This window comes from Eumetopias jubatus, unplaced genomic scaffold (assembly GCF_037043125.1).
Source record: "Eumetopias jubatus isolate StellerSeaLion01/CBP00866 unplaced genomic scaffold, mEumJub1_p1.0 scaffold_11, whole genome shotgun sequence".
In the NCBI taxonomy this organism is placed as follows: Eukaryota; Metazoa; Chordata; class Mammalia; order Carnivora; family Otariidae; genus Eumetopias; species Eumetopias jubatus.
In genome coordinates, this window is record NW_028274817.1 from 3,127,193 (window position 1) to 3,144,394 (window position 17,202).

The following is a 17,202-nucleotide window of genomic DNA, read 5'->3' on the forward strand; positions in this document are numbered from 1 at the left end:
GGGCATCCTGTATTTTATTCAGCAACCATATGTGTATATGGAGTTGGCATTGTAGGAGCAGCAGGTAGGCAGGCTGTCTGTATACTCATTTTGAAGCAAGGGAGTCAGTAGGCCATATGCCAGGGAGAGAACTGATCTCCCCACCAAAGCAAGTCTCTACTGCTATTCTCAGCTTGGGGGCTACCATAAACATATACAAACATACTTTGGTTTGATGAAAAACCCTCACCTGGGGTGCCTGGGTGGCTCAGTCGTTAAGTGTCTGCCTTCGGCTCAGGTCATGATCCCAGGGTCCTGGGCTCGAGCCCCACGTTGGGCTCCCTGCTCAGCGGGAAGCCTGCTCCTCCCTCTCCCACTCCCCTTGCTTGTGTTTCCCTCTCTCACTGTGTCTCTCTCTGTCAAATAAATAAATAAAATCTTAAAAAAAAAAAAAAAGAAAAAAAGAAAAGCCCTCACCTAGACTTTGGGCCCTTCTTTTTCCCTTCTTAATTGTTCCCAAGACCCTGTTTTTCCTCATTCATTGGGGCCCCTTTGGGGATATTTTAAAAATATCTTATCAAGGATAAAAAGGATATTTTTAAAAATAAGTAAAGGTTTAAACTTTAAGTCCATCTAAAGATGGACTAGGATTTTCAGAAAGGGTTGTAACCTGCTTCTGGCCAAGATGACGTAAGAGGGATTGAATTTACTCTCCTTCCTAAATAATCAACAGACAATATATTTTTGAAAAAACGGTATTTTTCAAGTGTTGGACATCAGGTAGTGAAAGACAAAGATGGGAAACAAATGAAGTGAGTGCTACAACTGTCCCAGCTTATTGCCTAGAGAGAGATGCCACGCTATGGGGTGGGGGGAATCCAATAAAGAGCTTGGTGTTTTCTCGGAGGTGAGGAAAGAGCTAGGAATCCAGGAGGCTAAATTTCACAGGGCAGAATATTGGAGAGCTGAGTAGACAGGGTGCTCTAGAGATCTGCCAAAGGTCTCCCTTGGGTATTTGGTAGAGTACTGATCAGTGCATGCATGTGAGGGGCTACCGGGCTTAGGAAAGAACCATCCAAAAACAATTAGAAGAAACAGTGTCCGGCACTAACACAACTCTGGGGATTATGCTTGCTCCTACCTGCCAATCTGGAAAATCTCATTCTCAGGGCATTGGGTAGAGCATGCAGTGGTTCTTTTATCAGTATTGGGAAATACTTAGCCCTAGTCTGATAACTGCTCCAGCCCTGTCTAACAAGTCATAAAAGCAAATCAGAAAAGTTCAAACTATTTCCAAGTACCTTAACTACATCCCATAGCAGAGTTCAAGAATATTTATGATAACACAAAAATATCCAGCACCTAGTAAGGTAAAATTCATAATGTTCGGCATCCAATAGAAAATTCCCAAGCATGCAAAAAAAGCAGGAAAATATGACTCATATTGAGGAGATAAATCATTTAAAACCAATCCAGAACTGAAATAGATGTTAGAATGAGTAGACTAGAACAATAAAATAGTTATTATAACTGTATTCCATATGTTCAAAAAGTTAAGTAAAGACATGTGAGATATGAAAAAGACCCACACTGAACTTCTAGAGATAAAAATTACAATGTCTGAGATGAAAAATATACTAGATGATAATAATGGAAGATTAGACATTGTAGGAGAAAAGATTAGTGAACTTGAAGACATCGTAATAGAAACTGTCCAAATGAAACTCAAAGAGAAAAGAGGGTATAAATAAAGAAGAGAGCATTACTGAGCTTTAGGACAACTTCAAAGGCTTAATATGTGTGTAATTAGAGTCCCTGTAAAATGGTAAGGAGCAGAAAACATATTTGAAGAAATAAAAGCTAAATAATTTCTAGATATAATGATTACTATAAACCCACAGATTCAAAAATTTCAGTAAACTTCAAGCACAAGAGACATGAAGAAACTATACCAAGGCAACGTTGTAATCAAATTGCTCCAAACTAGTGATAAGACAAGAACTATCTTAAAAGCACCAAGAGGAAAAAGTTACATTATGTATAGAGGAACAAAAATAAGGATTATAGCAGATTTCTTGTGAGAAACAACACAAATAAGAAGGTGGTAGATCAAAATCTTTAAAGTACTAGATGAAAACAAAAAACTTGTTGACCTCACCTTCTGTACCCAGTGAAATTATATTTCAAAAACGCAAGTAAAGACTTTGTTAGACACTCAAAAGCTAAAAGAATTCATCATCAGCAGACCTGCAATACAAGAAATATTAAAGGAGGTCCTTCAGACAGAAGAAAATGATACCAGATGGAAATACGGATCTACATAAAGGAATGAAGAGCACTGGAAATGGTAACTACACATGGGTAAATAATATAAGATTTTTCTTCTTATTATTTAAATTTATTTAAAATATAATTAGCTATTTAATAAAAATAATAACCATTGAGTGTGGAGTTTATAACATAAGTAAAAGTAAGTCATATGATAATAGCACAAAAGAGAAGAGAAGAGAAATGGAGGTACACTGCTATGACATTCTTATAATATGTGAAGTGGTATAGTATTACTTAATATTATTAATTAATAATATTATTTAAAGGCAGATCATGATAATAATGTACACTGTAAATCTTGAATCAACCACTAAAATAATGAAACAAAGAGTGATACCTTAAAAATGAACAAAGGAGATAAAATGGAATCTAGGAAATACTCCACTAATCCCAAAGAAGTTTTTTTTTTTAAAGGAGAGGAAAGGGAGAACATAGAATATATGGCACAAATAAAAGGCAAATGAAAAAATAATAGACTTAAATCTAATAATATCAATAACCATATTAAATATAAATCATCTAAGCACCACAATAAAAAGGCAGAGATTGTCAGATTGGATTTAAATCCAAAACCTGACTGTATATTCCTTATAAGAAATGCATTTTAAATATAAAGACACAAACAGATTCAAAGTAAAAGGATGAAAAATACAATGTCAACACTAATCAAAAGAAATCTGGAGTGGTTATATTAGTATGAGACAAATTAAATTTCAGAATAAATAAGTTTTAGAATAAAGAATGTTGGGGTGCCCAGGTGGCTCAGTTGGTTAAGCATCCAACTCTTGATCTCAGCTCAGGTCTTGATCTCAGGGTCATGAGTTCAAGCCCCACACTGGGCTCCATGCTGGGCATGGAGCTTACTTAAAAAAAAATTAGAAGGACACCTGGGTGGCTCAGTCATTAAGGGTCTGCCTTTGGCTCAGGTCATGATCCCAGGGTCCTGGGATTGAGCCCCACATTGGGCTCTCTGCTCAGTTGGGAGCCTGCTTCTCCCTCTCCCCCTGCCTGTCACTCTGCCTGCTTGTGCTCTCTCTCTCTCTGTGTCAAATAAATAAATAAATAAAATCTTAAAAAAAATAAAAATTTAAAAAATAGAATAAAGAATGTTAACATGGATAAAGAAGGTCATTCCATAATGATAAAAGGGTTAATGCACCGGGACTATATGAGTTTATGAACCTAACATGAGGGAAAAACTGACACAACACAAGGATTAATAGAAATAAATAAAGCTGGAGATTTCAATAGCCTTCTCTCGATAATTGATAGAACAAGTATACAGAAATTCAGTAAAGATATAAAAGATCTAAACAACATTATAAACAAACTTGATCTACTTGACATTTATAGAATAGTCCACCCAACCACATTAGAGTATATATTCTTTTTAAATATACATGGAACATTTACCAAGATAGACAATATTTTGGGTCATAAAACAAGTTTCAGTAAAATTGAAAGAATTCAAGCCATACAAAGTCTGTTCTCTGACCATAATGAAATTAAGTTAGAAATCCATAACAGAAATATCTCTGAAAAATTCCCAATTATTTGGAAAGTAAATAAGACAGTTCTAAATAATCCACACATAAAGGTGGAAATAAAAAATTAGGAAATGCTTTGAATTGAATGAAAATGAAAACATAACATCTAAAAACTTGGTGAAAGCTGTTAAAATAGTACTTAAGGGAAATTTTATAGCACTAAATGCCTATACTAGAAAAAAGAATCTCAAATCATTCATCTCAGCTTCTACTTCAAGAAATGAGAAAAAGAAAGCAAATTAAACCCAAAGTAAGTGGAATACAGGAAAAAATAAGATCAAAGCAGAAATCAATGAAATAGAAAACAAGAACTATAGAGAAAAATCATTCTAACAAACACTGGTCCTTTCAAAAGATCAATAAACTTGATAAACCTCTAGCCATGCTGACCAGGGAAAAAAGAGATAAGACACAAATTACTAATACTGGGAGCTGAAAATGATGTCACTACGGATTCTACAGGTATTTAAAGGATAAGATAATATATCATAAACAACTTTATGACAATACATTTAGTGACTTAGATGAAATAGACCCATTCCTTGAAAGACACAAACTACCAAAGCTGACTCCTGAAGAAACAGAATATCTCTATATCTATTAAAGAAATTGAATTTGTAGTTAGAAACTTTCCCATACAGAAAACTCCAGAAACAGATGGCTTAATTGGTGAATTCTATCAAACATTTAAGGATGAAATAAAAGAAAATATAAAAACCTCTCCCAGAGAATGGATGAGAATGGAAGACTTTCCAACTCATTTTATGAGGCCAGCATTATTGTGATACCAAAGCCAGATGATAACATTGTAAGAAAACATGATCAATATTCATCATGAATGTAAATGTAAAAATTCTGAACCAAATTTTAGCAAATCAAATTCAACATTACATAAAATGGATAATACACTGTGACCAAGTAGAATTTATCCCAGGAATTCAAGGTTGGTCTAATGTTTGAAAAACAATCAATTTAGTTTGCCATATTAACAAATTAATAGAGAAAAATCATATTATTGCAATGAAGGTCAAAAAAGCATTTGACAATATCCAACGCCTATTGGTAATAATTCTCAACAAAACTTGAATAGATGGAACTTGCTCAACCTGAAGAAGGGCAACTATAAAAAGTCTACAGCTAACTAAAATTTAATGGTAAAAAAAAAGCTTTCTTCCCAAATTTGGGAACACTGCAAGAATGTCCAGTGTCAGCACTTCTATACAACATTGTACTGGAGGTTCTAGCTAGGGCAATCAAGAAAAAAAGAAGGGGAGGAAAGAAGAAAGGAAGGAAAGGAAGAAGAGAGAGAGAGAAAAGAAGGAAAGAAAGAAGGTAGGAAGCGAGGAAGGAAAGAAGGAAGAAAAGGCAATTGAAAGTGGAAAGGAAGAAGTAAAACTAGCTTTATTCACAACCAATGATTGTCTATTCGCAATCAATATAATTGTGGAAAATTTGATGAAATGTGCAAAAACAGCTAGTAAGTGAGTTTAGTAATATATCAAATATATATTATATATTATATATATATAATACATCAATATACCAAAATCAGTTGTTTTCCTATTTACTACTTATGAATAATCAGAAATTAAAATTTAAAAATTCTTTTAAAAATAGCATCAAAGATATGAAATACTTAGGGATGAACCTGTGAAAAGGTGTGAGAGAAACTCTACAGTAAAAACTATGAAACGCTGCTAAAAGAAAATAAAAAGACCTAAATAAACAGAGAGAAAAACCATGTTCATGGGGCAGAGATTTCATATTGTTAAAATGTCAATTCTTCCCAAATTGATCTATGGATTCAATACAATACCAAACAAAATTCTAGGAGGTGTTTGTGTAGAAACTAACAAACTGATTCTAAAATTCACATGGAAATGCAAAGGACCTAGCAGAGCCAAAACTTGGAAAAAGAAGAAGAGCTGGAGAATTTAAACTATTTGATTTCAAGACTTATTATAAAGCTGCAGTATTCTAGACGTAGTGGTGTTGGTGTCCAAGAAAGACAAATACATCAATGGAATAGAATAGAGAGTCTAGAAATAGGCCCACACATTTATGGAAAACTGGTTTTTGACAAAGCTATAAGGGCAATTCAGTGGAGAAATGATAGTTCCTCCCACATTTTTAAAGCAGGGGCTTCAACTCTTTCATTTTATTAAAATGGCACATAAATATTAAAAAAGCATACTGATCACTTCATATAGCTGTGAGCTCCCAGGTGTGTTGCTGAGAATATCTATGTGTAAAAAAAATAAATAAATTTTGATCCATACTACATGATATATAGAAAAATTAATTCAAAATGTATCATGAGCCTAAATGTAACCCCTAGAACTTATTGTAAGACTGGAAGAAAACATCGGAGAAGACCTTTGTAGCCTTGATTAGGTAAAGATTTCTTAGGTATCAAAAGCACAATCTATAAAGGAAAAAAGTTGATAAATGAGACTTTGTCAAATTTTAAAATGTCCGCTTTTTAAAAGGTACTGTTAAGAGAATGAAAAAACAAGACCATGAGAAGACATTTGAAAATCATACCTCTTATAAAAGACTTGTAACTAGAATATATAAAGAAGTCATACAACTCACTAATAAAAAGAACACAAATTTTAAAAGGGCAACAGATTTGAATAGACATTTCTTCAGAGAGGATATACAGATGGCCAATAAGCACATGAAAAGATGCTCAACATCATTAGCCATCAGGGAAATGCAAAACAAAGCCCCACTAAGACACCACTTAATACACATGACATGGCTACAATCAAAACGATGGACAATAACAAGCCTTGGCAAGAATGTGGAGCAATTGGAACCCTCATACATTGCTGGTGGGAATGTAAAATGGTGCAGCCACTTTGGAAGACAGTCAGGCAGTCCCTCAAAAGGTTAAACATGGAGTTCCCATATGACCCAGCACTTCCACTCCTAGGTATAGACCCAAGAAAAATGAAAACTTGTTCACATAAAGCTTGTGCATGGATGTTCATAGCAGTATTATTCATAACAGTCAAAAGATGGAAACAACCCAAACTTCCATCAACTAATGAATGAATAAACAAAATGTGGTCTATCCATGCATTGCAATATTATTCAGCCATCAAAATGAATGAAGTACGGGGAGGTACTACAACATGGATGAACCCTGAAAACATTACACTAAGTGAAAGAAGCCAGTCACAGAAGGCCATATGCTGTATGACTCCACTTAGAAAAAATGTCCAGAATAGGCATGTCCATAAAGACAGAAAGTAGGTTAGTGGTTGCCAGGGGCTGGGGATATGGGGAATAGGAAATGACTACTTAATGAAAATATTGTGGAATTAGGGGCACCTGGGTGGCTCAGTCGGATAAGTGGCTGACTCTTGATTTTGGCTCAGGTCATGATCTCAGGGTTGTGAGACTGAGCCCTGCATCGGGCTTCGGGCTCAGCTTGGAGTCCGCTTGTCCATCTCCCCACCCCCGCCCCCACCCCTTCCACACGCACTCTCTCTTAAATAAATAAATACAATCTTTAAAAGAAGAAAGAAAATATTGTGGAATTAGTGGTGATGGTTGCACAATTTTGTGAAAACACTAAAATTACTGAACTGTATACTTTTAAAGGGTGAATTTTATGGAATGTGAATGATACCTCACTAAAGCCATTATTTAAAAAAGAAAAAAATGAATCTGGGTTATTCTGGGTTATTTCCATTTTTGTTTAGACTTTTGTATCTTTTTTTTTGTATTACATAGAATATGAGTGGGAGGGAAGAGGGACAGTGCCATCCTAATATTACTGTATGGAATGACCTTGTGGAGCTGAAATGCCATGTTTTACTATTTTTCAAAAATCTCTCAAAGAGACCTTTTATTAAAACAAGGAGCCTGAGGCAGACCTCATTGGAATGGGTTCAGAAAAGTCATGGTAAAGCGTCTGAGCGCTGTGGGAGATGCAAATGCATTTGGCAATACATGGGTCCAGCTCCCACTACACTCACACTGGTTGGACTGTGTGAATTGTATGCCCAGGTGAAAGCAGCTTTGGCCCTGAGAAGAAAGAAGGGGAACAGGGTGGGGTTTTCAGCCATCTTCCCCCTGCTTTTGCTCAACGTGACCATTATGCACTGAAAATACCCAAGTGTGTCAGAAAACCCGAGAGGTTGTTAAGGACAGGGGTGGCTCACCTGCATAGTAGAGAGTGGGTACTGGATTTGGGGGTTAGAGTCCCAGCTCTGCCACTTTCTAGCTGGGTGACCTTGGGAGATCCACACAGCCTCTTCAAGCCTCCGTTTTCTCTTCTGCAAAATAGGAGTAATAACATTTACAAGGCTGTCTATGGATTCCCACAGAAGATGTATGTGATTTGTGAAAGTGCTTGACAATGCTTGTTTGGTTGCATTTGTATGTGAAACTCCTGTAGAGTCATTACTATAACGTCCCCCAAATAGCAAGTTTTAAAGAGTCTAAAACACTCATGTGCCTCCACGTATCACACGTGCCAGAACAGGATTTAAATACTGCCAGGGACTCCATTTACCACAGTAAGAATGTGTGGAGCATATACTCTGTAACAGGGTCTTCTCACATTTTCTCATTTAATTCCTGCAACAACCCTATTAGGTAGGTCCTTTGGGCTTCCCATTTCATGGGTAAGGAAATTAAGACTCAAAGAGTTTAAATGGTTTAATCTTTCATGCCTCAAAGTAATGGAGAAAAGAGAAACTGGCAAGTGTTTGAACAGGAGGCAGAAGAGAGCAGTGATTAAGTGCATGGCCTGTCTGAATCTCAGCCCCACCACTCACAAAGCACTTGTCTTGGAGTCAGTTGTTTCATCTGTAAAAGGGGATGATAATAGCATCCGCCTCGGTTGGTATTAAAAGGATGAAATGAATCAATACACATAAGACACAGGGAACAGTGGCTGGCACAGAGGGTTAGCTATGGTCAATAATTCATGACAAAATAATTTAATCATTTATGAGACATCAAAAATGTTAGGTTGATGATAACTAATATAATGGCTTAATTGGTGAATTCTATCAAACATTTAAGGATGAAATAAAAGAAAATATAAAAACCTGTCTGATGGACTTCTGTGTTTGCTCACCACTTAGCGGTTGCATCATATTGGGATTTCTTTTGGATACTGACATGTTTCATGACTACCTCTCAGGCCACCAAAAATGGCTTCGTCCCCATAGTACAGGCTAGTCACCGTTGTCTAGGGTAGACTGCCTTTATACCACCTCTCTGGAACCTGGGGCCCAGAGAGTGCAAAGAACCTGTATAATGTGATACATCAAAGCTATGACCAAGCTCAGACCGGAAGCCAGGTCTCCATTCATCTAAGCTCACTTAAAAGCCAGTGACCAGGTGTAGGATCGGGAAGGACTTGAAGACTGTGGGAGTACAGTGAGCAGCTTCTCCTAAGAGTCAGTGAAAGCTGTCAAGACATCTTTCTAAGAGAGGTATGTGATGTTTGCCTTGGTTCTTTGGCAATCTGCTGACAAGAAAACCTCTGCATGGTACTTCTGAGAATGTTTTTGGACAAAAACAGGGATACTAAATATCTAGTTGATAGAACAAAGAGGGGGCAATAAATGCCTTTTGGAAGATGTTCATGGAGGTGTTAGGTGCTCAATCACTATTGCAACTGTGTAGATGTGCCATGGCCTGCCGGGGTCCAGGGAGTGTGAACAGAGTGGTGCTTGTGTCTGGGTCGTGGGAGGGCTCTGCCTTAGGACCTACTTCCCAAAAGGGCTGGGGTGCTGGCACTGCTTCCCAAGGGGTCTAGGTCAGGGAGGTGGGAAGCTGTCTTTTGGTTTCTCTCTCCCAGGAATTCTGCCTCAACACACAAGGTGCCCACCGGCCCGCACTCTTTCGCTCTTTTCCCTCTTCAGGCTTTAGTTCCTCAGCTTTGACCTGGGTCCAATGTTCCGGACCCTGCCTCCTCCTCAAGCTGGCTGGCTGGGCACCAGAGAGCCAGCAGGGAATGTTTTTGGATCCTGAGCATAGGAGGGGGATGGTCACTGTAATAGGGATGCTCTGAGCTCACCATCTAGTACCTCTAGTACCACCAATTCACTGGAGACCCTGGGCCGAGTCTGAGCCTGCCCCTTCCCCCGGGGCTCAGCTGCCCATCTACAGAGCAAGGGGGTGAATGCAAGAGCCTCAGTGATCCTAGAAAGTGAGAGCAGAGAGGGATCTTAGCGGCCATGGAACCTGTCATTGACAGATGAGGAAACTGAGGCTCAGAGAAGTGGAGGGACCAATCAAAGTGACTCAGAGCACAGGTGGCTGAGTGTGACCTGGGCTCTGGGCTCTGTCTTGACTCCCATGGCAGGCTGCCCTTCCAACTGGAACCCCTGAGGACTCCACGTGTGCATGTGCGGCCACTGCCTCTTATGCTCTCTGGGGGGGGGGGGCGCCTTTGGAGTCAGTGGCTTCCAGCTGACCTGGACAGGACCTTGGCTTAGATGGGGGCTACTCCTCAGGAACAACTCTCCCGGGTTGCCTTAAATCCGTCCTGGAAGTAGGCAGGCTGGGCTCACACAGAACTCTCCTGGCGTCGTTCTGACCAGGGCTGGAGCCATACGGGGAGTCACAGAGGATTCTCGCCCCACCTCCTTTCCCATTGTATCAATACTCTTCAGCCAAGGCACCCACTCACCACCTTTCCGGCTGGCTGGCTCCTCCTCTCAGCTCTCCCTCTCCCTCTTCCCTCCCTGGCTCCTGCTCACCCACTCTGGCTCCTCCTTGCCTGCTTCTAGCCCCTCTTACCTCCCCTGCTCCTCTCAGCTGCCCACCCCAGCACTTGGTCTTGTTCTTGGCAAGCCTTCGAGGCTCTGCGGATCTGAGAATCTCTGGCCTCGTCAGAGCAGAGACGCAGGCAGGCTGCGCTGGCAGCGGCCCAGACCCCAAGGGGTTGGAGGTCTTGGGACTTGGGCCCCAGCGTTGAGCTGGGCCTACAGCTGCCTCAGAAGATGTCACAGCAAAGGGAGCAGCCTGGCAGGGTGGGGCCTAAGCTGCAGGGACCAGGCTACCCGAGAGACTGGGGCGAGCAGGCAGGCAGGAGATCAGAAGCTGCTCGGATCCACAGGTGGCCTCACCCCACAACACCATGTCTACACAGATTGAACCTCTGTGCTGAGATGAGGGCTGCATCCACATAATATGAGGCTCTGCCAGGTGGAGCCGGGCCCTCTAAGGAGATGCAGATGTTGTCCATGCAGGAGGAGACCGCCCTCCCCACCCCCGCCCCCCGGGCAAGGAAAAGAGGGCTGTCTCCAAAGGACAAGACTCTGCAAAGAGATGCAGGTGGCATCTACATGGAGCCCAGCCCAGGAGGTCCCTGCACGGGGCTGGGATCTGTCAGGAGAGGCCGGCAGAAGGAACAGAACAGCGCCCCCCACCCCCCCCCCACCCCCGCTGGAGACACGGGCATCGACAACACAGGGACTGTGGCTCCTCCTCAGGATGCAGAGGACCACTGCATGGACCACGGCCCCGCAGAGAACTGCAGCACCTGCGAATGTGGCTCTTCGGGACCTCTGCGGGCTCTCCGTGGCACACAGCTTTTTGCACGTTGGCGCTTGGCTGGGCCAGCCGAGTGAAGCTTCATAAGGAGACGCAGGTGTGTGCATGCAAGGAGGCCCAGCAGAGAGGCTCAGATGAGGCTGCAGCCACCCAAGACGAGACTGTGTCTTCCCCGGATGAAGCTGCATCCGTCCTGAATAAGGTTGTGTCTGCAGAGAATGAGGTTTCATCTGCAGAGAATCTGGCAGTGTCTACACAGAACCACAGAGCCTCCGCAAAAAAAAAAAAACGAGGCTTCTCAAGAAACTGCAACCTGTACCAGCACAGGCCAAGGCCCTGCCCACATAAGCACACCAAACCATCCTGTGGACACGCAGCCTACACCTACAGTGTGCATGGCTCCCCTGGGCACCACCACCTGGATCAGCACAGAACCCCCTCCGCAGTGAATTACAGCCAATATAAGAATGAGCCAGGGCTGCTGGTGGGTATGCAGCCTGTGTCTACATGGAGTGTGGCTCTAAGCTGGACCATCATGGAGCAACACTTCGCAAGTGCACTCCAACTGTTCATTGACAAACCCGGGCTCTATTGCCAGTGTCACCTGCCTTCACAGCCAGCAGCTGGATAAAGCTCAGAACTAGCCATTGCAAGGGAAAACTGGCTGCACCGAACTCAACCAGGGATCTCTGTGGAGACTCACCCTATGTCCACACCAAGTAGAGCTCCTCAAGGAGCTGCAGCCCGGGTGCAGGAAGCAGAAAGAGCTGCTGCGAGGGGTCACCGAGTGCATCCACCCGCCCCCAGGAGTGCGGCTCGTCAGGGAAGTATAGCCTGGGTTGGCAGAGCAGAAGGGGGTGCTGCTCAGGGTTGCTGGCTGATACTACCTGAACCAGGGCTCCAGCTGGAGGCTCAGCCCATGTCTGCATTGAGCCCTGATCAGCAAAGAGCTGAATGCGGGCTCATTGAGGCCTCTTCCAGGGGACACAGGCTGCATCTTAACAGAGCACAGGTGCATGTGCAGGGTGCTGCTAAGAAACAACCTGCATCAGTGCAGCCAAACAAGCCTCCGTGTGGGGCCACTGGCAACATCCCAGTAGAGTAGAGCTCCAAGTGCAAGTGCAGGACGCACCTACACGCAACACAGCTGGGCCATCCCTTATATCCCCAGCCACAGGCCGCTGGACGGGCGCTGCCCATGTGCACAGCCTTGCGCAGGGCTGGAGCCAGCCCTCCCAGTCACTGGGTTTGCTGTGCTCCATTCTTCTCTACCATTGCCTGCAGGACTCTCCCCCTGACGCCCCATTTTATCCCTGCCCCCTCTCTCGGAGTTTCATGCCTGTCCCCAGGGCCACTATGCAGTTCCTCTCTGCTGGGTTGCAGAAGCCTGACATTCCCAGATTTGGACAGAGTACCACATATAGGCTAGGGTACAGAGCCGATACCTTTGTGCAAACCCTTCTGCAGGTCTTAATCTGCAAAAAGTCTTCCTAATCTGAAACACCACCAGCCCCTGATTCCGTTTCTCTCTGGTTGGGAGATTCTGGATTCACAGCCACATAGGGAGTGGCTGTGTGGGTCCAGAGACCCTGGGCAGCATTTGGACAGGAGTGGGTGTGGCAGTAGGAGTGTTCCCAGCAGAAGGCACCCCATGGAGAAAGGCCCAGGGGTAGGAAAGCATGGACTATTTTGAGGCAACAGCAAGCCAGGTATATTTTCTGGAATGTGCTTGGTTGCGGCTCCCGGGCTCCCTGGCACTTTGCATTTCCACATTCATCTCCTAATGCCCACTGCCATATCCTTCTCAAAGGTGGGGCTCCTCCCAGGTGCCCCAGAGCTCCTCCCATCTCCTCTCCCTCTACAAGTCCCAGCAACCCACAGGGCTCCAGTTACTCTCTATAGTGGTGCTGTCCAATAGAAATTTCTGCAGTGGTGGAAATGCTCCACGTCTTCACTGTCCAATACAGTAGCCATGAGTCCCATGCAGCTGTTAAGCTCCCGGGGATATGGCTAGTGTGAGTGAGGACCTGAATTTTTAATCGTAATTAATCTTGTTTCTTTTCTCTTTCCAAGTTGTGGTAAAACATATATCATATAAAATGTTCCATTCTGAGCCATTTTTGGCGCACAATTCAATGCCATTAATTGCATTCACAGTGTTGTGCATCCATCAACTCATCTATCTCCAAAACTTTTTTTATCATCCCAAACAGAAACTCTGTACTTAGCCTTTTTAAATTAAAATTAGTTTACATTTAAATGGTCACGTGTGGCTAGTAGCCACCACATTGGACAAAACAAGTCTAGAGGCCACTGTCCACCAAATCAACACCCCCAGCCCAGACCTGGATATCCAGCTGCCTCACAGGCACCCCCACCTGAGTGCCTTACGAGCTCCTCAAACTCCACAGTCGAGCGCAGCATCTCCACCCCCACCGCCCGGTACAGTTCCCCCTGGGCTCCCTTTCTTACAAAATGGCACCCCCAACCACCTAACAGCCTGAGTCAGAAACCCGTGAGTCATCTCAGATATCTCCCGTTTACTTTGCTTCCACGGCCAATTATTTCTGAGCTCTGTCGATTCTCCTTCCTTAAAGTATCTCATCTGGGCTCCATCTTCTCCCTCTCTGTTGCCATGTCCCAGGGCTGGCTCCCTCCTCCACACTGTCTGACCCGGACTCTGCTCCTCCCAGCCCTTCACCACCACACCCTTGCCCCACCCAGCTTTCTGAGCCCTGTGGCCAGAGGCTGGCTGGGCTCCCAGACCCTGCCTCCAGCACTAGAGCCTCCCTGGAGCTGCAGGGCCTCATTATTCAGAGGCTGCCGAGCCCTACTCCTCCCACAGTGTGCAGAGCCCAGAGGGATGCTCTCTGTGAAGACCAAGACCTTGGCAAGCTTACGAAAATCAGGTTTCTGGGACGGCCTCCCAGGCTAGCCAAGAGGTAGTGGGAGAAGGCTTCCACGGTGGGGGTGGGGGGGGAACGCCCCACAAATTGAGGCTCAAAGTCTGGCACTGCTGCTGAATAGCTGCCTCCGTCTCTCATCTGTAGGACAGGGATGATTATCTTCCATCCTTCACCGTGCTGTGAGGACGAAATGAAGCAATGCAGGGGAAGGGGTGTGATGTGTTGCAGGAGCAGAGGCATTGGTCCCAGCGCTCACAGGTGACACGAGGGGCTGGAAAGTGCTGTGGCACCAACTTGGAGATTATTCCAAGAGGCTACAGACTTGTCAGCTGGAGTTCAGAAAGGGCCAAATGCCCTCCAGGAAAAGGGGCCAAATGAGGTCACATGTAACTCTGTTTCCAGAAATGCCTTCCCAAGCCCCAGGTGCTCCCTGGGGGATGTCAGCTTGGCTAATGGGCAAGTGCCCCCCCAGCCCCCTGCAGGGAGGTTTCTGTTTGTGGCCCTTTATCACTCTCGATACTGGGGAGTTTAGAGGGCTACTTTGGGCCTGCTGACTGCACACTGCTTGCTGGGCACTAGGTGGTGGCTACTGAAGGACTTCTTTCTCCCAGAGCCTGGCTGGTGGTCATAAAGTCATTAAGAAGGAGTGAAGCTTTTACTTAGAAAAGAATAAAGAAATTCTGCATTTGAGAAAGTGAGTCATCAGCATTAAATGTCTAGCTGAATCTTCTGGTAGCAAAGACAGCTTTTTTTTCTGTAGGTTCATTCTGCAGGCAGCCAGCATAGCATCACTTCTGCCACGTTTAGTGAAAATGCAGCTCTTCCCAAAACCAGCTCCCCGGGGGGACTGCCCTCCCCTTCAGTGATTTCTGCACAGGACAGACAACAGGATTCTAGAGGGTGGTCAGGCCCTCCTTACTGGAGAACGGGAGGTGGGCCAGGCTACAAGGACCTCTGTTTTGAAGACCCTGTTTTCAACCCTGGGCTAAAGTGAACAGTGGTCAAAAGCCATGCCTTTGCCTCAGGCTTCTGTTTGCTCTTACCCGCTGGGACCACAGGCTGGAACTCTCCCTTTGAGAAGGCCTGGGGCTTGACAAAGTATTACTGGACATGGAGTTTTATGTGGCCTCACTTCCATGCGGGGCATAGAGCCAGTGGGCAGGGAACAGATGACTAATAAACAAGTCCTAAATATGGACTCCCAGATTGGCTTGGCTTCGGCCTTAAACATCACTTGTCCTCCCTTACGTTAAGGGTGGGGAAACTGAGGCTTTAACAGAAGCGATTTGCCGAGTGTCCCTGCACACTACAGTAGCCATGCATTTCCCATGCTAAACAGGGCTCCTTTCCTTGAGAGCTGAAGAGGCCGTTCTCCATGAAGGCTTCCCCATACTGGCCCCTTGGTGCCTTCCTGACTAGTCAAGCCACAGCCCCTACTGGGAGTTTTCTTTGTCTTTCTTTCTTTTTTTTAAAGATTTCATTTATTTATTTGTCAGAGAGAGAGGGGGGGGAACAGAAGCAGGGGGAAGGGCAGGCAGAGGGAGAAGCAGGCTCCCCACGGAGCAAGGAGCCCGACGTGGGGCTCAAACCCAGGACCCTGGGATCATGACCTGAGCTGCAGGCAGACAACTGACTGAGCCACCCAGGCGCCCCTACTTGGAGTTTTCTGCTTCCCTCTAACTGCACGCACACCTGGGATGAGCACTCCAAGCATGTGGGACTTTTTCCCAGGGTCAAGTTGCTCTATTTGGTCTGCCCTTCCTGGTAATTGCATCCATGAAGCTGAGGGCGTCAGCTTGCCAGATCATGCGCTCATTTCAAAGACCATCCAGGGCCCTGCCTCACACTTGAGAAAGCAGGCGCTTGGCAAAGACTGGGAGTGCCACACCCAAAGGTCCCAGGAAACACCAGGTTGTTGGGCAAATCAGGCGGACTGTGCCCCGCAGGCCCACCAGCCTGGCAGGGGTAGGAAAGTACTGGGGATGCAATTTGCCTTCACTCTACATGCATCTGGAATCATGCTGTGGGGTCTGGTGATCCACTCGCTTCAAAGTGTTGGGAAAGATGGCTTTTTGAGCTAGGGCTGGCAATTTCTTCTTCCTTAATTGCCAGGTCTACTACAGGCAGTGGATTCTAATCACATATGTACCTTTGCAAAAGTAAGGGGATATGGGGCGGGAGAGGAAGCAGAAAGGTGCTGCCCAGACTGGCCTGTAAACTGACCTCAAGGTATGACTGAAGGAGCCTCCACTCAGCTGCCCAGCCACCCAACTCTCCCAAGGCCCTGAGGCCTCCTCTGGATTGGCCCCCTCCCTGTTTGCCCCACTGCTTAGTGCATGTGTGGTGGGGTGGGGATGGGGCAGAGGGTAGTTGCAGAAATTGGCTTCCGAGTAGGTTTCCCCTGGGTGATTTTGGGGCCCCTTGCTGGTTGATGGAGGCTGGAGCCAGAAAGGCCTGTTTCTAATCACACATCCAGAGAGGATGATTTCTTATCACGGGGGAGGGTTCAAGCAAAGGCTAGACCACGGTGTGTCAGGGAATGCCTGCCAGAGCTGGGAGGCTAAAGGAAGGATGCTACGGGGCCACTTGCCCTAGGATGCTGGGATCGCTCAGCTCCCAGGGCCAGAGCCAGCTCTGTGGCTAACTGCCCGTTTTGGGTTCTACAATCCCCAGTATGAGGCTGGGTTTCCATGGATCTCTACAGGTCATCCTGCCCCAGGGCTGTCCCATGGCCTCCCAGGGCTCTTTGATCCAGGGCAGGGATAGGGGTGGCAGGCTCTAGCCCAGGCCCTTAGGCAAGGTGGTCTGGGCCTACCTTGTGACATGTAAGAATAACCAGAGCAGGCTCCAAAGGACTCCACAAGCCCGGGACAGTCTTGGGGTTCCCAGCCACAGTGGAAGCTCTGGACACC

The 17,202-nt window shown here is 44.9% G+C and overlaps 1 long non-coding RNA gene across 1 annotated transcript in view; it reads right to left on the reverse strand.

Annotated features, from left to right (window-relative positions):
- LOC148162953 (uncharacterized) overlaps positions 1–17,202 on the reverse strand; it is a 254,528-nt gene that overhangs the window by 53,837 nt on the left and 183,489 nt on the right. The window contains exon 3 of the long non-coding RNA XR_015769416.1: positions 8,033–8,146. This is a non-coding gene — a long non-coding RNA (uncharacterized LOC148162953). The remainder of the gene's footprint in view (positions 1–8,032; positions 8,147–17,202) is intronic.